Source organism: Rhinoderma darwinii, chromosome 3 (assembly GCF_050947455.1).
Source record: "Rhinoderma darwinii isolate aRhiDar2 chromosome 3, aRhiDar2.hap1, whole genome shotgun sequence".
Lineage (NCBI taxonomy): Eukaryota > Metazoa > Chordata > Amphibia > Anura > Rhinodermatidae > Rhinoderma > Rhinoderma darwinii.
In genome coordinates, this window is record NC_134689.1 from 367729427 (window position 1) to 367752017 (window position 22591).

Below are 22591 nucleotides of genomic sequence, written 5' to 3' on the forward strand. Positions count from 1 at the left end.
GGACTTGCATCCACGCCTTGCATCTTCCCCCATCACTTATGGGAGGTAGTAGAAGCCTGCTTGTAAGTCTGTTGATGTGTTCGGTTGTTCCTGCTACGTGGAAGAGTGACTGCAAGGCGTGGCTTTTATGGTTAAAAACAAGTAACAACAGATTCCCAGTGGATGACAGCTGGCATTTGGATGTCACGCTGGATTTCATGGTGCATTTGCGACAAATTGGTAGCAGTTCAGCGACAGTATGTAGATATTTATCGGGAGTCACATTTATGGTAAAGTTATGGGGGTTGCGGATGTGGCGAAGAGTTTTGTGTTTAGGCAGGCACTCAAGATTTGGAAAAAAGAGAAGGTCACGAGGGACATGAGACGGCCGGTGACGTTCGCGTTGTTGAGAAGAATTTTATCGATGGTGGAGAGTGTTTGCCGTGATGCGTATGTTGTTGCTCTTTTTCGCGCTGCTTTTTCTTTAGCTTTTTTTGCAGCATTACGCATTGGGGAGTTAGTGGTGCCTAGCGCTAACAGATCAGGTGGTCCTTTAATCTCTGATATATTTGTAAGTGTGGACGGATTGAGAGTGTGTGTGCGTAAATACAAGACGGATCAATTGGGGAAGGGTTCTTGGTTGAATATTGGGAAGATAGGGGTGCAACAATTCCCAGTGTCCTTAGTGGCTGAATTTGTTGAGTTGCGGGCCACAACTCTTGTTGCATGCGAAAACAGCACCTCTTACACGTTTTCAGTTTAATGCTGTTTTTAAGTCCTGTTTGTGGAAGTTAGCTTTGCCGACCGCGGAATTTGGGATGCACTCTTTTAGAATTGGGGCAGCGACGGAGGCGAATGCGCTAGGCTTAGATGATAACGCAATTATGCGCTTGGGTAGATGGCGTTCGGGTAGTTTTAAGTCTTACGTTCATCCTGATTTGGTCGTCAATACCTGTTAATGTCTGTATAGTTACATTCCTGATTTTATTTGGTTCTCGGGGAGCGTCATTTATTGGTGTTATTGTACTTTTTTCGGCAGGTAAATGCAGGCCTCAAGTGGGCCACTCGTACGTGCACTGAGCAGCCATTCGTACGGCACATTGGCCGTTGGGCAACAACTTGGGGCTGACGCAAGCTGATGTGCGTTGGCATGGGTTCAGGGGCCTACGGTGGGTACAATTACTGCCAAAACTTGTGTCACTGAGTCGGGACACTACGGCCCCTGTGGTCCTTATAATTAATGCGGGAGGGAATGATATCGGCCAGGTAAAATTGGCCGACTTGCTGTCGCTGATGAGGACTGATATAGATCGTTGCAGACAGTTGTTCACAAGATGCGTATTGGTATGGTCGGAAATTGTAGCCAGAACGACTTGGCGCGGAGCCATGGACATGTCTGCGTTGGAACGAGTGCTCAGATTGATTAATATCAGGATATCGTGCTTCGTGCGAACTATGGGGGGGATCGGGCGCCATCATTTCTTGGAGAGGGAGACGGCGGACTTATTGGCGCCTGACAGCATCCATCTCAACGATATAGGGATGGAATTTTCTTGCTGGATTTGCTCGGCGGGGCCGAGCATGGTTTGGCGCTGTTGAGTGGGGGTGGTCGCGGGACCGATTAGGTATATCAGTCACCCTCCTTGGCGGGGTTTAAGGCTATGAAGGCAAAACAACAACCTACATGCCCATGGTAACAGCGGTTCTTTGCATATCAGGTCTGGAAAAAGAGAAAACGGATAAGCCTTCAAGCAAGTTTTAAATTATGTGTTAAATAATAAATCTGTGGCCACTACCACTTTACCATACAAGGTGTCTTTGGTTTTATTTACAGGAAATATAAAAGGGGGTAATAGGCACATGGCAGGTTGGTTTTAAGTTGGTAAATGTCCTTGCAGTCTCAGAAGCACAGTGTATGATACTATTATATTCAGGAGTACAGTGTATAGTACTATTATATTCAGGAGTACAGTGTATAGTACTATTATATTCAGCGGCGCAGTGTATAGTACTATTATATTCAGGGGTGCAGTGTATAGTACTATTATATTCAGGTGTATAGTACTATTATATTCAGGAGTACAGTGTATAGTACTATTATATTCAGGAGTACAGTGTATAGTACTATTATATTCAGGAGCACAGTGTATAGTACTATTATATTCAGGAGCACAGTGTATAGTACTATTATATTCAGGGGTACAGTGTATAGTACTATTATATTCAGGAGTACAGTGTTTAGTACTATTATATTCAGGAGCACAGTGTATAGTACTATTATATTCAGGAGTACAGTGTATAGTACTATTATATTCAGCACAGTGTATAGCAATATTATGTTCGGGGGCAGAGTGTATGATACTATTATATTCAGGAGTACAGTCTATAGTAGTATTATATTCAGGAGTACAGTGTTTAGTACTAATATATTTAGGAGTACAGTGTATAGTACTATTATATTCAGGAGCACAGTGTATAGTACTATTATATTCAGGAGCACAGTGTATAGTACTATTATATTCAGGGGTACAGTGTATAGTACTATTATATTCAGGTGTACAGTGTATAGTACTATTATATTCAGGAGCACAGTGTATAGTACTATTATATTCAGGAGTACAGTGTATAGTACTATTATGTTTGGGGGCAGAGTGTATGATACTATTATATTCAGTGGCACCGTGTATAGTACTATTATATTCAGCACAGTGTGTAGCACTATTATATTCAGGGGCACAGTGTATGGTACTTTTATATTTAGCACAGTGTGTAGCACTATTATGTTTAGCGGCAGGGTGTTTGATACTATTATATTCAGGGGCACCGTGTATAGTACTATTATATTCAGCACAGTCTGTAGCACTATTATATTCAGGGGCACAGTGTATGGTACTTTTATATTTAGCACAGTGTGTAGCACTATTATGTTCAGGGGCACAGTGTATGATACTATTATATTCAGGGGCACAGTGTATGATACTATTATATTTAGGAGCATAGAGTGCGGCACCATGCCAATTTTATAGGTGCAGAAATGTTGGAAAAGTGAGAAGCTGAAGACATCTGAGCGGCAAACTGCAGAAATGGGTTGTGGCCGGGAGAAGTCATCATAGAGGACCAAAGAAAAGAGAAAAAGAACGACTGAGAAGTCATCACCGGTGAGTCACTAAATTTAAATGTTTATTCTCTTTATGACTGATCAGTACTATCAGCATATCCTTACCATCATTCTGGCTATACTGGGAGCTGTAGTTTTATGCCGTACAAACTTATATGACACAGATTAAACTGAATTTGCGAATGATCTCTGTACTGAGCAGCATTTGTGCTTGTGCTGTATTTATGTACTGAGCTTAGTTCTGATGCTGTATATATGTACTGAACATGGTTCTGGAGTTATATACATCATAACAACCATGCTCAATACATATAAATACTACCAAAGAGAAGCTCATAACATATATACAACACCAGAACCAAGCTCAGTACATATATACAGCTCAAGAACCAAGTTCATTACATAAATACAGCACCAGAACAAAGTTCAGTACATATTTACAGCACCAGAACAAAGCTCAGTACATATATACACCAGAACCAAGCTCAGTACATATATACACAAGAACTAAGCTCAGTACATATATACAACACCAGAACCAAGCTGTCATGCCCATGGCCACGGGCCTTCAGGCTCACTCACCCCCTGACAGCCGCAGCCATGGATCTGCAAGCGCTGGCCCCAGCCTCCTCCTCAGGGAGACGCCATCGCTCACTTCCGCTTACCTCGACCGGGTCGTAGGGTGTGTGCCCGCTCGTGCCCGCTCTTAAAGGGCCAGCGTGCTATCCTGGTCAAGTGCCATGTTGAGCTGAAGTCGTGCTGTGCTGTATAACACGCCTGGCGCCTGCCTGCTGCTTAGTCCCAGCTGAGCCTTACTACTGTCCGAGCTACTACAGGTACACTATACGAACTACACCGCGTTTCAAATTATTATGCAAATTTAATTTTTCGCTGATTTTCCTAAATAGTCGATGCAAATGACAGTCAGTATAATCTTCAAGCCATCAACCGTTGGAGTATATTGCGAATTTTATTGAACAAATCTCCTAATGATAACAGATTTTTTTAGAAGTAAAAAACTCAAAATTATTATGCACAACAGAGATCAAAACATTTTAAAGGTTGTAAAGAGAACTAAAATGGTAATTTGTTGAATTTGCAGAATCAGGAGGTCATATTTACAGAAATCAAAAGCTCTTTCAATCAAAAAAAACTTGACAAAGAATAGCCTCCCAGAGCTAATGTTTTGATGTGAACTGCCTCCCACCTTCATAGATATTTTGCTTGAGGATGCTCCAAAGGTTCTCAATAGGGTTGAGGTTAGGGGAACATGGGGGCCACACCATGAGTTTCTCTCCTTTTATGCCCATAGCAGCCAATGACACAGGTATTCTTTGCAGCATGAGATGATGCATTGTCATGCATGAAGATAATTTTGCTACAGAAGGCACGGTTCTTCTTTTTGTACCACGGAAGAAAGTGGTCAGTCATAAACTCTGCAGAGGTCACTTTCACACCGTCAAGGAGCCTAAAGGGGCCTACCAGCTCTCTCCCCATGATTCCAGCCCAAAACATGACTCCGCCACCTCCTTGCTGACGTCGCAGCCTTGTTGGGACATGGTGGCCATTCACCAACCATCCACTACTCCATCCATCTGGACCATCCAGATTTGCACGGCACTCATCAGTAAACAACACGGTTTGAAAATTAGTCTTCATGTATTTCTGAGCCCACTGCAACCGTTTCTGCTTGTGAGCATTGTTTAGGGGTGGCCGAATAATAGCTTTATGCACACTTGCAAACCTCTGGAGGATCCTACAACTTGAGGTTCGCGGGACTCCAGAGGCACCAGCGGCTTCAAATACCAGTTTGCTGCTTTGCAATGGCATTTTAGCAGCTGCTAAATCCTATTAATTTGTCTGGCAAAAACCTTCCTCATTATGCCTTTATCTGAACGAACCCGTCTGTGCTCTGAATCAGCTAAAAATCTTTTCACAGTACAATGATCACGCCTAAGTTTTCTTGAAATATCCAATGTTTTCATGCCTTGTCCAAAGTATTGCACTATTTCACACTTTTCGGCAGCAGAGAGATCCTTTTTCTCTCTCATATTGCTTGAAACCTGTGGCCTGCTTAATAATGTGGAACGTCCTTCTTAAGTAGTTTTCCTTTGATTGGGCACACCTGGCATACTAATTATCACAGGTGTCTGAGATTGATTACAATGATCCAAAGAGCCCTAAGACACAATACCATCCATGAGTTTAATTGAAAAATTAATAATTAAATGTTTATGACACTTAAATCCAATGTGCATAATAATTTGGAACACGGTGTATAGACTGTGACCTGTGTCCTGTTGGACAGCTGCCATACCGTCAAGGCGGTACGGCCCAGTGGGCCTACGTACCCAATGTGACAGTACGCTCAGGCCATGGACCCTGCTGGTCAACCCAAGACCATGATGACATCACAAGAGATGCGCGCAGATATGCTAGACCTCCGGTCTCAACAGGATCAGCTCCGCCAGACCTTGAACAGTATTGCCACTTCCTGACCGGTATGGTGGAGACGCAAGGACCTGCCGTGGGTTTTTGAACCAGTGCCAAATCCACTTCAGCCTGTATGCAAGGGCATTTTCGTCTGATGGCGCAAGGGTCGCTTTAATCTTCTCTCTCCTCACTGGCAGGGCCCTTGCATTGGCGAATACTATCTGGGAGAGACAAGGACCAGAGACACGTGACTTCCAAGGATTCCTCTGGACATTTCGCACGGTGTTTGAGGAGCCCGGACGAGTCTCCTCTGCAGTGGATTCCTTGTTGAACCTACGCCAAAGAGACATCTCTGTGGGCGAGTACGCCATCCACTTCCGCACCCTGGCGGGAGAACTGTTGTGGAACAATAAGGCCCTGGTGGCTACATTCTGGCAGGGACTATCTCCTAAGATTAAGGACGAGCTTGCCACTCGAGATCTACCGTCTACCCTGGATGACCTCATCCTTCTGGCCGCCCGGATTGATATAAGGATCCGAGAACGGCTCCATGAAGCTCGTTGGGAGGGAGGACTCCCTAGTCCGGTCCCTACTTTGCAGCAAACTCTTCTGTCCTCAGATGCCGATCCTCCTAAGGAGTCTGTGAGGATGGGCCAATGTAAGCTATCTACACAGGAGAGACTACGCAGACGCACCTCGGGACTCTGTCTATATTGCGGCCACGGAGGCCATCTTGTGCGTCTGTGTCCCCAAAAGCCCCAAAGCCTAGGATTGGTAGGAGAGACAACCTTGGATAAATAAGGACTTTCGTCTAAATTGTCCATTCCCGTGACCATAATGTCTGGCGAAAAAACCCATCGGGTCTCTGCGTATCTGGACTCTGGATCTGCTGCTAATTTCATTCGTAGAGATCTGGTGGATCTTCTCCAATTGCCCACTACTTCTCTGGAGAAGCCGTTGATGGATGCATCTGTAAATGGACTACCTCTGCCAGACCCAATTATAGCTGTGACCAAGTCGCTGAGGCTCCAAGGCTGTCCACTCCGAGCTCCTCTCGTTCTTTGTCTTGCCCAGGGCTGTTAACCCCGTGCTGCTGGGTCTGCCTTGTCTCCTACTACATGCCCCAGTCCTGGACTGGAACTCTGGAGAGGTTCTCCAGTGGGGCCCCGAGTGTCTCGACCGTTGCCTGGCACGGATTCGTTTGGCTCAGCCTCCTCTGCCTCGGTCATTGGCAGGATTGCCTGGTCATTATGCTAAATTTTCGGACGTCTTCAGCAAGAAAGAGGTGGAGACGCTGCCCCCACACCAGGCGTATGACTGTCCTATCGAGCTGATCCCTGGTGCATCCCTTACCCGTGGTAGGGTATATCCTCTCTCCTTGCCAGGGACTCTGTCCATGTTCGCCTATGTTAAAGAGAACTTGGAGAGGGGCTTCAAACAGAAGTCTTCCTCCCTGGCAGGAGCCGGGTTCTTCTTCGTCAAGAAAAGGGATGGTTCCCTGCATCCTTTTATCGACTGCCAGGGTCTCAACCAGATCACTGTGAAAAATAGGTATCCGTTGCCATTGATCTCAGAACTATTTGATCGTATACGTGGTGCCAAGATTTTTTCCAAACTAGACCTGTGTGGGGCTTACAACCTAATCTGGATTCGCCGGGGTGACGAATGGGGTGACGAATGGAAGACTGCATTTAACACCTGTGACGGACGGAGTGGAGACACCTACTAGAAGACTCCTTCCATGTCACCCTGCTGAAGCCTGTGGTCCTGAACCGCTACTCCAGGAGCGCTCCTGAACTGCTACTCCTAGTTCCGCATGTGGCTCCTGGCGGCTCGTCAGGGACATTCGAGGTGAGGGAGATCCTGGCGACCATCAGGACTAGGAGGAAGGACATTTTATTTGGTGGATTGGAGGGGATTTGGTCCAGATTAGAGGTCTTGGGAGCCAGAAGAGAACATAAATGCTCCTTTCCTCGTGAAGAGGTATCTCTCCCGCTCTGGCCCCAAGAAGAGGGGGCGGAAGAAGGGGGATACCATAACGTCTATGGCCACTGTCACGTTGGGTTCGTGGACCCACTGGACTGTACCGCCTTGGCGGTATGGCAGCTGGCCAACAGGGCGCAGGTCATAGTCCACAGATCTTATAAGGTACCTGAGGCAGCTCGGACACTAGCAAGGCAGGCTCGGCTGGGACTAGGCATCGGGTAGACATCAGGCGTGGAGCAGCAGGACAGGCGTAGATACAGCACAGCACGACTACAGCACAGCACGGCACTTGACCAGGATAGCACGGGATACAGGATACAGGAACAGGGAACACTGGAACAGGAAAACACTAGGAGACCATTTGCTTAGACCAACTAAGATATGACAAACAATGCTCAGGCAAGGATCAGAACGGCAGAGGCCTTCTTATAGTCCAGGAAATCATGTGAGTTGATGATGATTGTTTTCATGTGCGTGCGCTGACCCTTTAAGAGCGAGCACGATCGTGCGTGCGCACCCTACGGGACACAGCGGACCGGAGCAAAAGTGAGCACTGGCGTCTCCTAGGAAGGAGATGGGGACTAGCTCTCACAGATCCATGACTGCGGGCGTCGGGAGGTAACTAAACCAGACGGCCCACGGCCATGGACGCTACAGTATACCCCCTCTTATGCTCCCTCTTATTGGGGCCAGAGCGAGAGAGGAATTTCTGCAGAAGGGTAGGAGCATTGAGGTTCTCCTCTGGCTCCCAGGACCTCTTCAGGACCAAACCCCCTCCAATCCACCAAATAAAAAGTCTTTCCTCTCACTTTCTTTGTGTCCAAGATCTCCTTAACCTCGAAGGTGTCTGAAGGGCCGCTGGAGGCAACCGCAGGGCTAGAAGTGTTGGTAAAGCGGTTCAGAACCACCGGTTTCAGGAGAGAGACATGGAAGGAGTTGGGGATCTTGAGGGTAGGAGGCAGCCGAAGCTTGTAGGCGACAGGGTTGATCTGCTGCAGGATCTCAAAGGGTCAGAGGAACCTGGGAGCAAATTTGTATGATGGCACCCTCAAACGCATATTCCTGGAGGATAGCCAGACCTTCGTGCCAGGAGGGAACTGAGGAGGTTCTATTCTCCTTGTGTCTGCCTTCCGTTTCATGCGGTCGACCGCTAGCAGGATGGAAGTTCGAGTCTGCTGCCAGATCTGCAGAAAGTCCCTAAAAGCAGTGTCAGCAGCTGGAACCTCGGACGTATCAGGCACCGGTAGAGGAATTTGTGGGTGTTGGCCATTGACAATAAAGAACGGTGTCTTCTGTGTGGACTCGCTGGTGTGATTATTGTAGGAAAATTCAGCCCACGGGAGCAACTGCACCCAGTCATCATGCTGCTTTGAGATGAAGTGGCGTAAGTAGTTCTCCAAGATCTGATTGATCCTCTCGACCTGACCATTGGACTGAGGATTGTAGGCCGAGGAAAAGTCCAACTTTACACCTAGGAGTCCGAAGAGGGCCCTCCAGAACTTCGAGATGAACTGAACCCCCTGATCAGACACAATATGCTGCGGCAAGCCATGCAGGCGGAAGATGTGTTGGTTGAAAAGCTTGGCCAGTTGAGGAGCAGAAGGAAGACTGGTCAGAGGAACGAAGTGGGCCATCTTCGAAAATCAATTCACCAACACCCAGACAGCACTGCATCCAGCAGAGAGAGGCAGGTCAGTAATAAAGTTCATCGCTATATGCTGCCAGGGAGCATCGGGCACAGGCAATGGCTGGAGCAGGCCAGACGGTCTGGAGTGAGCGACCTTGTTAGCTGCACACACTGAGCAGGAGGAAACAAAGCCCATAATGTCCTTGGGCAGCGTGGGCTACCAGAAATTATAGGCAATCAGACTCCGGGTCTTACGAGTACCCGCGTGACCTGCCAGTCTAGAGGAGTGTCGCCAGCGGAGGATTCACCCAGTGTCAGCCAGGCGCACAAAAGTCCTCCCTGGAGGAATGTCCCCAACTTGCAGGGGATTGACAGAGACAATGCGAGACGGATCAATAATGTTCTGTGAAATCTCCATGGTGTCTTCTGTCTCGAAAGACCTGGACAAGACATCGGCCCTGACATTCTTGTCGGCCGGGCGATAATGGAGCTCAAACGGGAACCTGGTAAAGAACAGTGACCACCTGGCCTCACAAGGGTTCAGCCGTTGGGCTGTCTGAAGATAGGTGAGGTTCTTGTGGTCCATAAAAATCAGGATGGGATGAGCTGCGCCCTCTAGTAGATGTCTCCACTCCTCCAGGACCAATTTGATGGCCAGTAACTCCCGATCCCCAATCGAGTATTTGCGTTCTGCAGAAGAGAAGAGCTTAGAGAAGTATCCACATACCATTGACTTGCCTTTGGAACCTCTCTGGAACAGGAGTGCACCAGCACCGACAGACAATGCGTTCACCTCCAACGAGAACTGTAGGGAAACATCTGGATGATGGAGGATAGAGGTACCTGTGGCAGCACGGACAGTAGCAAGGCAGACTCGGCTGGGAGTAGGCAGCGGGTAGACGTCAGGCGTAGAGCAGCAGGAGAGGCGTGGATACAGCACAGCACGACTACAGCACAGCACGGCACTTGACCAGGATAGCACGAGATACAGGATACAGGAACAGGGAACACTGGAACTGGGAAACACTAGGAGACCGTTTGCTTAGACAAACTAGGATATGACAAACAACGCTCAGGCAAGGATCAGAAAGGCAGAGGCCTTCTTATAGTTCAGGAAATCATGTGAGTTGATGATGATGATGATTTTTTATGTGCGCACGCTGGCCCTTTAAGAGTGGGCACGAGCGCGCGCCCGCACCCTACGGGACACAGCGAAATGGAGCGGAAGTGAGCGCTGGTGTCTCCTAGGAAGGGGATGGGGACCAGCGCTCACAGATCCATGGCCGCGGGCGTGGGGAGGTAAGTAAACCGGACAGCACGCCGCCATGGACACTACAGCCGCGGACCGTCGTCCTGGCTTACACGCTGATGGCCGAAGCCATGGAAGAGTGAGTTCCCGGCGGCATCTCCCTCCTGAGAGATGCCGGCACTCATTCCTGGTCCAAGCACTGTCTCCCGCAGGGTGCGTGCACGGCCTTAAAGGGCCAGTAGTTGCAGAATACTGCAATTAGCCCAGAATGCTTCGGGACTATAAAAGGGGCTCTGCCCTCTCGAACCTTGCCTGAGGGTTGTTGTGTTACCTTAAGTTTGTCTTTGCAAATGGTCTCCTAGTGTTTTCCAGTTCCCAGTTTTACCCGTTCCTGCTGCCTGTACCCTGTATCCCGTGCTACCTTGCCTCTGTGCCTTCAAGAGTTGGAGTCGTGTTGTGCCCTCCGCTGCATCTATTGTGTCGCACCCCGCCGGGTGTCTGTCTACTGTCGGAACCTCATCTTAGCCTGAATCTACATTGCCTCAGGTACCCTTTCTGAACTATAGATATTGTATTGTACCTGTTTGGCCAGCTGCTATCCCGCTACGCGGTACGGCCCAGTGGGTCCATACCTCGCGCCGTGACAGATACTCACCAGAACCGAGCTCAGTATATATATAATGCACCAGAACTAAACTCAGTACATAAATACAATACCAAAACCAAGCTCAGTACATAAATACAGTACTGAGCTTGGTTTTGGTGCTGTATTTTTGTACTGAGCTTGGTTCTATATATGTATGGGCTTGTTCTGGTGTTCTATATATGTACTGAGCTTTGTTCTGGTAATGTTTATATGCATGAGCTTTGTTCTGGTACTGTATTTATGTACTGAGCTTAGTTCTTGTGCTGTATTTATATTCTGAGCTTGGTTTTAGTACTGTATATATGTACTGAGCTTGGTCCTGGTGCTGTATTTATATGCAGAGTTTGGTTTTGGTACTGTATATATGTACTGAGCTTGGTTCTGGGGCTGTATTTATATGCTGAGCTTGGTTTTGGTACTGTATATATGTACTGAGCTTTGTTCTGGTGCTATATTTATGTACTGAGCTTTGTTATGGTGCTGTATATATTTACTGAACTTTGTTCTGGTGTTTTATTTATGTAGTTGGCTTGTTCTGGTGCTGTATATACACCGTGTTCCAAATTATTATGCACATTGTATTTAAGTGTCATAAACATTTAATTATTAGTTTTTCAATTAAACTCATGGATGGTATTGTGTCTTAGGGCTCTTTGGATCATTGTAATCAATCTCAAACACCTGTGATAATTAGTTTGCCAGGTGTGCCCAATCAAAGGAAAACTACTTAAGAAGGACGTTCCACATTATTAAGCAGGCCACAGGTTTCAAGCAATATGGGAAAGAAAAAGGAGCTCTCTGCTGCCGAAAAGCGTGAAATAGTGCAATACCTTGGACAAGGTATGAAAACATTCGATATTTCAAGAAAACTTAAGCGTGATCATCGTACTGTGAAAAGATTTGTGGCTGATTCAGAGCACAGACGGGTTCGTTCAGATGAAGGCATAATGAGGAAGGTTTCTGCCAGACAAATTAATAGGATTAGGAGAGCAGCTGCTAAAATGCCATTGCAAAGCAGCAAACAGGTATTTGAAGCCGCTGGTGCCTCTGGAGTCCCGCAAACCACAAGGTATAGGATCCTCCAGAGGTTTGCAAGTGTGCATAAAGCTGTTATTCGGCCACCCCTAAACAATGCTCACAAGCAGAAACGGTTGCAGTGGGCTCAGAAATACATGAAGACTAATTTTCAAACCGTGTTGTTTACTGATGAGTGCCGTGCAACCCTGGATGGTCCAGATGGATGGAGTAGTGGATGGTTGGTGAATGGCCACCATGTCCCAACAAGGCTGCGACATCAGCAAAGAGGTGGCAGAGTCATGTTTTGGGCTGGAATCATGGGGAAAGAGCTGGTAGGCCCCTTTAGGGTCCCTGACGGTGTGAAAATGACCTCTGCAAAGTATGTAGAGTTTATGACTGACCACTTTCTTCCGTGGTGCAAAAAGAAGAACCGTGCCTTCCGTAGCAAAATTATCTTCATGCATGACAATGCACCATCTCAAAGAATACCTCTGTGTCATTGGCTGCTATGGGCATAAAAGGAGAGAAACTCATGGTGTGGCCCCCATGTTCCCCTGACCTCAATCCTATTGAGAACCTTTGGAGCATCCTCAAGCAAAATATCTATGAGGGTGGGAAGCAGTTCACATCAAAACATTAGCTCTGGGAGGCTATTCTGACATCCTGCAAAGATATTCAAGCAGAAACTGTCCAAATACTCACAAATTCAATGCATGCAAGAATTGTGAAGGGGATATAAAAGAAGGGGTCCTATGTGAGCATGTAACTTGGTCTGCTAAGTTTTTTATGATTGAAAGAGCTTTTGATTTCTGTGAAAATTACCTCCTGATGCTGCAAATTCAACAAATTACCATTTTAGTTCTCTTTACAACCTTTAAAATGTTTTGATCTCTGTTGTGAATAATAATTTGAAACAGTGCATTTTGAGTTTTTTACTTCTAAAAAAAAATCTGTTATCATTAGGAGATTTGTTCAATAAAATTAGCATTATACTCCAACTGTTGATGACTTGAAGATTATACTGACTGTCGTTTGCATCGACTATTTAGGAAAATCAGCGGAAAATAACATTTGCATAATAATTTGGAACGCGGTGTATATATACTGAGCTTGGTTCTGGAGTTATATATGTACTGATCTTTGTTCTGGCGTTGTATATATGTACTGGGGATGTATTTATGTATTGAGCTTTGTTCTGGTGCTGTATATATGTACTGAGCTTGGTTCTGGTGTTGTATATATGTACTGAACTCGGTTCTGGGGCTGTATATATGTTCTGAGCTTGGTTCTAGGTCTGTATATGTGTACTAAGTATGGAGGAATTTCAGTTTTTTCCACCCATTATATGGTACTTTACATGGTGCCAATAAAAACTACAACTCCTCCCCTTATGATTTCTTTCTTCTGCATGGCTCATTCTGCTTTTACAGCTAAGTTAAAACCATGCCAGATATGTGTCCGCCTAAACAGAAATCTGCAAATATATACGGTACAGAATCTTCAGTTCTGTCTTCGGAGTTCGGTGGGGGGGGGGCAGACTTGAAAAAGTGCCCGGGGCCCATGGTACCATTAATCTGCCCCTGTATCTATCTATCTATTTATTTATCATCTATCTATATCTCTCATATCTATAATCACCTATCCATGTAGCTATCTATCAATCTCATATCTATCTATCTATCTATCTATCTATCTATCTATCTATCTATCGCAGGTGGGCTCACACAATTTGATCAAAATGCGCACTAAGAACCTCCCTATTGTAAGTAGACAGCAGTACTGCATATTTATTTATATTTAGTGGCTTAGGTGGCATTAGCATTCGCAGTGTGCTGCCGCCATTTTCTTGTGTGCTGTATAAATTTGCAGTCACAGGCGTTCTTGCACCTGTATACACGTTTTGTTTCATTTTGTTGGAATGTGCTGTTCAAACTTTTGTGTTGTTTATGTGATTCATATATGTGGAGTTAGTGACTGCCTCCATTTTTGATCTTGCACTCCTCTCATTCTGCCCTGGCTGATTTTAATTCGTTTAATGCTGGTTACTACCATCCCCAAGTATATGTAGGCTTAGTCCCAGTTCTGGGTGTATGTGCAGTGAAGGTTCCCACCTCATAGAGGTCACCTTGTCGTGGCAGGTGGGCTCACACAATTTGATCAAAATGTGCGCTAAGAACCTCACTATTGTAAGTAGATTTAGCAGTAATGCATATTTATTTATATTTAATGGTTTAGGTGGCATTAGTGTTCCCAGTGTGCTGTCGCCATTTTCTTGTGTGCTCTAGGTGGATGGATGGATGGATGGATGGATGGAGGGAGGGAGGGAGGGAGAGAGGGAGAGAGGGAGAGAGGGAGAGCGCGAACAAAAAAGTCCAGTAGCATCGGTAAAGTGTGGGTGCAAGCCCTAGGGAAAACACCAAGGACCCAGCTATACAATAATCAAAACATAGGCAGCACTCCGTAGTATGTGAAAAAAAAAAGAGGGTACTTTATTGCCCCATGTGCAACGTTTCAGCTCTGTCCTCTAGAGCCTTGCTCAAGCTTGAGAAAGAGCTGAAACATTGCACATGGGGCAACAAGGTACGATAGATAGATAGATAGATAGATAGATAGATAGATAGATAGATAGATAGATAGATAGACAGACAGACAGACAGACAGACAGACAGACAGACAGACAGACAGACAGACAGACAGACAGACAGACAGACAGACAGACAGACAGATAGATAGATAGATAGATAGATAGATAGATAGATAGATAGATAGATAGATAGATAGATAGATACGTAGATAGATAGATAGATGATAGATGTAATTGGAGGATATTACTGCTATGAAAAGGTCTCTTTTTACGGGATTAGGCGACGTACTTGAATGAAAAGGTAAAATGATATACGGCTGGTTGAATCATTGGTTAATGTGCTGAGAACTCCCTCTAGTGTTTGCTGCACTCATCTGCATGAAACTCAATAATGGTTGGAACTGTAAAGCGAGCATAGTGTTCCCAACCATTGACTTGGGGGGCACATGTGACAGGCAATAGGAGTTGCATTTGTTGCAAGTGTCTAGTGAGTAAGCACTGCCTCACTAAGTAGGTTAATGGGACATAGATTAGTGTAAATTCTTTATGAGAAACCTAGAAGTGAATAAACTCATTGCATCTTCTGACAAATCCATTGTGAGATGTACATTGGGGTAGGATGTATGATATATATATATTTTTATTTATTGTTTTTATGGATGCTGCTATAACTTCTTTATCTATTTATTTATTTATCTATCAATTATCTATCTATCTATCTATCTCTCTCTCTCTCTCTCTCTCTCTCTCTCTCTCTCATATCTATCTATCTATCTATCTATCTATCTATCTATCTATCTATCTATCTATCTATCTATCTATCTATCTATCTATCTATCTATCTATCTATCTATCTATCTATCTATCTATCTATCTGGGGCGTAACTAGAAAACACTGGGCCCCATAGCAAACTTTTGACTGGGCTCCCCTCCCCTGCGTGCCACACACAGCTCGCCCTTGTAGATGGTGCCTCCCTGTAAATAGTGCCATAGAGCCCCCTCCTGTAGACAGGGCTATACAGCGCCCTCATGTAGACAGGGCTATATAGCTCCCCCTGTAGACAGGGTTATACAGCGGCCCCTGTAGACAGGGCTATACAGCGGCCCCTGTAGACAGGGCTATACAGCGCCCCCTGTAGTCAGGGCTATACTTTCAATTATCACAAAGATGGACAATCGATGTGGCACGCAGCGGAAATGTTTTTTCTAAAGCCACGCCTCTAATCCCACCAAATCCACGACCATACACACCCACTTTAGCCCACACAGTATCATGCTCCCATAGCTGCCACAATGCAGTATAATGCCCCCCTATAGCATAATGCACACATACAGTATAATGCCCACATACAGTAAAATGCCCACACAGATGCCGCTATACTGTATAATGCCACACAGATGCCCCATACAGTATAATGCCCACACAGATGCCCCATACAGTATAATGCCCACACAGATGCCCCCATACAGTATAATGCCCACAGATGCCCCATTGCAGTACAATGCCCAAACAAATTTCCCCATACAGCATAATGCCGTATAGATTCCCCCATGCAGCATAATACTCCCATCGGTGCCCCACAGTATAATGCTCTCCATAGCTGCCCCCACACAGTATATTGCCCCCCATAGCAGCCCCACACAGTATATTGCCCCCCATAGCAGCCCCTACAATATATTGCCCCATAGCAGCCCCCACAGTATATTTCCCCCATAGCAGCCCCCACAGTATAATGCCCCCCATAGCTACCCCCACGGTATAATGCCCCACACAGTATAATGCCCCCTCATAGCTGCCCCCACAATATAATGCCCCCCATAGCTGCCCCAACAGTATAATGCCACCCATAGCTGCCCGCACAGTATAATGCCCCTCATAGCTGCTCTCACAATATAATGCCCCCCATAGCTGCCCCCACATAGTATAATTCCCCCCCATACCTGCCCCCACAATATAATGCCCCCCATAGCTGCCCTACAATATAATGTCCCCTATAGCTGCCCCTACAGTATAATGCCGCCCATACAGTATAATTCCCCCCATATAGTAAAATGCTCCTATAGCTGCCATCATATCAGCCCCCCTTCCCTACCCAGTATAATGACCCATAGTGCCTAAATAATAACATACCTGCTTACCTATCCCTGTTCCCACGACGGGTGGAGGATCCGTCTCCTCCAGTCTGTGCTGTGAGTGACTCGGCGCAGACAAGCACGATGACGTCACTACATCGCGCATGCCTGCACCGAGCCTCTCACGGCAGAGTGAATGCTGCAGCAAGGAGTCGTTGCTCCAGCATTCAGGAAGCGGGACCAGCGCGGTTGGCCCTGTGGGCCCCCCAGGTTTAGGGGCCCGGTTACAATTGAGACCATTGCGAACCCTAGAGCTACGCCACTGTTATAGTAGCCTATGGCAGAGCAGGGAGATACCTCCATGCTCTGTCATAGTGTTCAATAGCATCTGTGTCCGAAGGACGCAGACATTATTGAATGTGGCGTCGCTACCGCTGTAGCAGCCATAGCGGCTGCTAGCAGCGCCTCTGGGCATGAAGGGGCCCGTGACGGCTAGCGGCATGGGCACCCTCTTGCCACGGGCCCGTAGCACCGCTATGGCTGCTACAGCGGTAGTTACGCCACTGCTATCTATCTATCTATCTATCATCTTATAATATCTATCTATCTATCTATCTATCTATCTATCTATCTATCTATCTATCTATCTATCTATCTATCTATCTATCTATCTTTCTATCTATCTATCTATCTATCTATCTATCTATCTATCTATCTATCTATCTATCTATCTATCTATCTATCTATCTATCTATCTATCTATCTATCTATCTATCTATCTATCTATCTATCTATCTATCTCTAATATTCATCTATCTATCTATCTATCTATCTATCTATCTATCTATCTATCTATCTATCTATCTATCTATCTATCTATCTATCTATCTATCTATCTATCTATCTATCTATCTATCTATCTATCATCTATCTATCTATCCAACTATACATCCATTCATCTATCTTACAAGTCCAAGAAATGAAACAGCACTCCAGAAAAATACATATGAATCTATACATACTAGTCTTCTACTAGACTTCTCAATGAATTAGAATATCATCAAAAAAGTTAATTTATTGCAGAAATTAAATTCACAAAGTGAAACTCAGAGGGTATGTTCACACAACCAAATTTCAGACGTATACGAGGCGTATTTTGCCTCGTTTTACGTCTGGAAATACGTCTCAAATACGTCGTCAAACATCTGCCCATTACTTTCTATGGGTAGAACGCTGTATTGTCCACACGACGCGTAATTTTACGCGTCGTACGGCAATTACGACGCGTAAAATTACGCCTCGTAAAAAGAAGTGCAGGACACTTCTTTGGACGTTTTTGGAGCTGTTTTCTCATAGACTCCAATGAAAACAGCTCCAAAAACGGACGTAAAAAACGCAGCGAAAACGGCGTGAAAACGCCGCGAAAAATGTGAGTTGGTAAAAAAACGTCTGAAAAGCAGGGTCTGTTTTCCCTTGAAAACAGCTCTGGATTTTCAGACGTTTTTGTTGACTACGTGTGAACATACCCTTACACACAGAGTGATCCATTTCCAGCATTTTTTTCTTTTAATGTTGATGATTATGGTAACATTTAATGAAAACCCAAAATTTGGTGTCTCAGAAAATTAGAATATTATATAAGCCCAATTTCAAAAATGATTTTTATTACGGAAATGTCGGCCTACTGAAAAGCATTTACAGTATATGCCCTCAATACTTGGTCTGAGCTCCTTTTGCATGAATTACTGCATCAATGCGGCGTGGCATGGAGGCGATCAGCCTGTGGCACTGCTGAGATGTTATCAATGCGGCGTGGCATGGAGGCAATCAGCCTGTGGCACTGCTGAGGTGTTATCAATGCGGCGTGGCATGGGGGCAATCAGCCAGTGGCACTGCTGAGGTGTTATGAATGCGGCGTGGCATGGAGGCGATCAGCCAGTGGCACTGCTGAGGTGTTATCAATGCGGCGTGGCATGGAGGCGATTAGCCTGTGGCACTGCTGAGGTGTTATGGAAGCCCAGGTTGCTTTGATAGCGGCATTCAGCTCGCCTGCATTGTTGGGTCTGGGGTCTTATCTTCCTCTTGACAATACCCCATAGATTCTCTATGGGGTTTAAGTCAGGCGAGTTTGCTGGCCAATCGAGTACTGTGATTTCATTTTCCAGCAGGACTTGGCACCTGCCCACGCTGCCAAAAGTACCAATACCTGGTTTACTAACCACAATATCACTGTGCTTGACTAGTCAGCAAACTCACCGGACCTAAACCCTATAGAGAATCTATGGAGTATTGTCTAGAGGAAGATGAGAGACACCAGACCCAACAATGCAGACGAGCTGAAGGCCGCTATCAAAGCAACCTGGGCTTCCATAACACCTCAGCAGTGCCACAGGCTGATCTCCTCCATGTCAGGCCGCATCGATAACACCTCAGCAGTGCCACAGGCTGATTGCCTCCATGCCACGCCGCATTGATAACACCTCAGCAGTGCCACAGGCTGATTGCCTCCATGCCACGCCGCATTAATGCAGTAATTCATGCAAAAGGAACCCCGACCAAGTATTGAGCGCATATACTGTACATACTTTTCAGTAGGTTAACAATTGGGCTTATATTACATTCTAATTTTCTGAGACACTAAATTTCGTGTTTTCATTAACTGTTAGCCTTAATCATCAACATTAAAAGAAAAAAAAATGCTTGAAATAAATCACTCCGTGTCTAATGAATCTATATAATATGAGTTTGACTTTTTGAATTTAATTACTGCAATAAATTAACTTTTTGATGATATTCTAATTAATTGAAAAGGACTAGTATATCAGTATAATTACCAGCAGGTGTAAAAGGAAAAATAGGACAACAATTGAACAAATGGAAAAAGGAAGAACATCAACATAATATTCTGTCATTGCCGTTCATTGTAACACATAGCCTTCGTGCTATTAGTCATTCACCTTGCTTCTCTATGCTATGTGTTTGTTACTATTATATGTAATAACCTGGTATGATCTAATTTCATTTATGCAGCTGTAGAATGTTATGTTGATGTTTTTTTCTTTTTTCGATTTGTTCACTTGTTGTTCCTTCTTTTTCCATAGTTCATCTCCTGGCCACTATACTGATTTATATATTCATATAGAGGGTTGTAGCTATAGGGGGTGCAGAGGTAGCATTCACATCTTGGCCCTGATGCCTGAAACACCATTAATGAGTGGAACACAGTGACGGATCCCTATGAGTCGATTATGGGCGGCCGCTCGGGGCACAGGCTCCCGGGGGGGCCATGGCCGTCCAAAGACCACATCTTAGTTTTGTCACGTTCTTGCCGCGAATCACCAAAGGACACAAATACAATTGACATCACTGGCAAGGCAAGGGAAGCGTTGGTTCCCTTGCCCACCATTCAGCCTTTTTTTATGCAGTCGGTGCGATGACGTCGGCTCGATGACGTCATTGAGCTGCTTGTGTTGTTCCGCGGGATGCGGCCTGTCAGAAGAGGACGGTGCTGGAATGGGGACAGGTAAGTGTGGCACTAACTTCAGGAGGGTGGTGCATCTACAGGCGGCGCTGTGTGGCGATAACTACAGGCGTCTGTGTGGGTCTTACTACAAGGGGTGCGGTGCTATCTACAGGTGGGACTGTTTGGCGCTATCTACAAGAGGTTGTGTGGCACTATCTACCAGGGGGCTGTGTGGCACTATCTATGGGGTGATGGCACTATTTACAGGGGGGTCTCTGTGTGATTCTATCTACAGGGGCTGTGTGTGGCGCTAGCTACAAGAAGGTGTGTGATGCTATTCACAGGGGGTGTGGCACTTTCAACAGAGGTGTGTGTGGCGCAATCTACAGGGGGTGTGGCACTATCTACAGGGGTGTGTGGGGCTCTATCTACAGGAGGCTGTGTGGCGCTATGTTTAGGGGCTGTGTGGCGCTATCTATAGGGAGGGCTGTGTGTGATGCTATGCACAGGGGGGGTGTAGCGCTATTTACAGGGGGCTGTGTGTGGTGACATCCATAGGGGGTGTGTGTGTGGCGCTATCTACAGGGCAGTGTGTGGCACTATCTACAGGGTGGTGTGTGTGGCGCTACCTACAGGGGGTGGTGCTACCTACAGGGGGTGGCGCTACCTACAGGGGGGTGGCGCTACCGACTGGGGCTGTGTGTGGTGCTATCTACAGGGGCTTTGCGTGGCACTATCTACAGGGGACTGTGTGTGGCGCTACCTACAGGGGGCAGTGTGTGGCACTATCTACAGGACGGTGTGTGGCGCTATCTACAGGGTGTTGTGTGGCGCTATCTACAGGTGTGTGTGGCACTATCTACAGTTGCTGTTTGTGGCGCTCTCTACAGGGGGAGTGTGTGTTGCGCTATCTATAAAGGGGGTGTGATAATACCCACAGGGGCTGTGTCTGGTGCTACCTACAGGGGCTTTGTGTGGCACTATCTACAGGGGGCTGTGGGTGGAGCTATCTACAGGGGGCTGTGTGGGGCACTATCTACAGGGGGCTTTGTGTGGCGCTATCTACAGGGGGCCGTGTGTGGCGCTATCTACAGGGGGCTGTGTGTGGCGCTATCTACAGGGGGCTGTGTGAGGCGCTATCTACAGGGGGCTGTGTGTGGCGCTATCTACAGGGGGCTGTGTGGGGCTAGCTACAGGTGGCACTGTGTATGTGGTGCTTTACTTTACAGTGTTTGGTACTATTTTATTTAGGGGCGCAGTGTATGGTGCTATTATATTTAGGGGCACAGTGTGTGGCACCATGAGAATTTTATCTTCGTTTATAGGTGTGGAAATGTTGGAAAATTGAGGAGCCGAAGACATCTGAGTGGCAAATTCTGCAGAAATGGGTCATGGCCGGGAGAAGTCATCATGAAGTCTGGACCGGATGGAGAAGAAAAGAGGGAAAAAAATTACTAGAATCTGAGAAGTTGTTACCTATAAGTCATTGGATTTATAGAGAATCTGTCACCTCTCCTGACATGTTTATTATAGGAAATTCTTGTATTTCGCAAAAAGTCTTTGTGCAGTCCAGGACTGATAGACAAATACCATTCCCCTTGTCAGGAGGATGTGTCCCTGCCCAGTGTGATACTGTCAGTATGTAGGGAAACAGCCCTTTGACAAGGGGAATCTTAACAACCACTTGTTAATGCTTGCACAAAAAGGTGGTGTTAACAATAGTTACAGCGTGACAGGGCGGAGGTGGGGAAGGGGGGCCCAAGTTTGGGTAACAGCCCAGGGCCTATGTTCTACTTAATCCGCTACTGATGGCACATGGAAGGTGGGGGGCCCTATTTCAGGATTTGCATTGGGGCCCAGGAGTTACGTCTCTGCTCATTTATATTTTCTATAGCATGATAAAGCACCATTGGTGAAAAACATTAGTACAAGCTAAGTATGGAGTGCTGTTCTATTTCTTGGATTTGTATGATACCCCAATTTCCTGGCAGTGGGTACTGGAACGTGAACACGGCATTTTTAATTGGGTCAAGAGATGTATGCGACCACTGCTCTATTGGATGTGTCGTATCTTGTCATTTGTCACTCAACATCCTCTACATCTACTTGTACAAATTCTGTATTTGCTGTTTGACACTTTATGATAGGGACCATTAAGGTGCCAGGTTTTGTCACCCAGGACAGAAGGGTCTGGTATATATTTCCCCCTCCATTCCTTTTCAATGACTCTTGGGCCAATTCCCCACCCCCCACAAATACACTTACTGGGCTTTCTAGTGCCTGGAAAGCCCCCTCTGAGCAGTTTAAGAAAATCTTGTTAAAGGCTGAAATATTTTCTGACACCACTAGGGGGAGTACACTACATATTAATCTATTATTAAGTTCAATGAGAGCTGTAAAAAATCTCTCTGCTGTG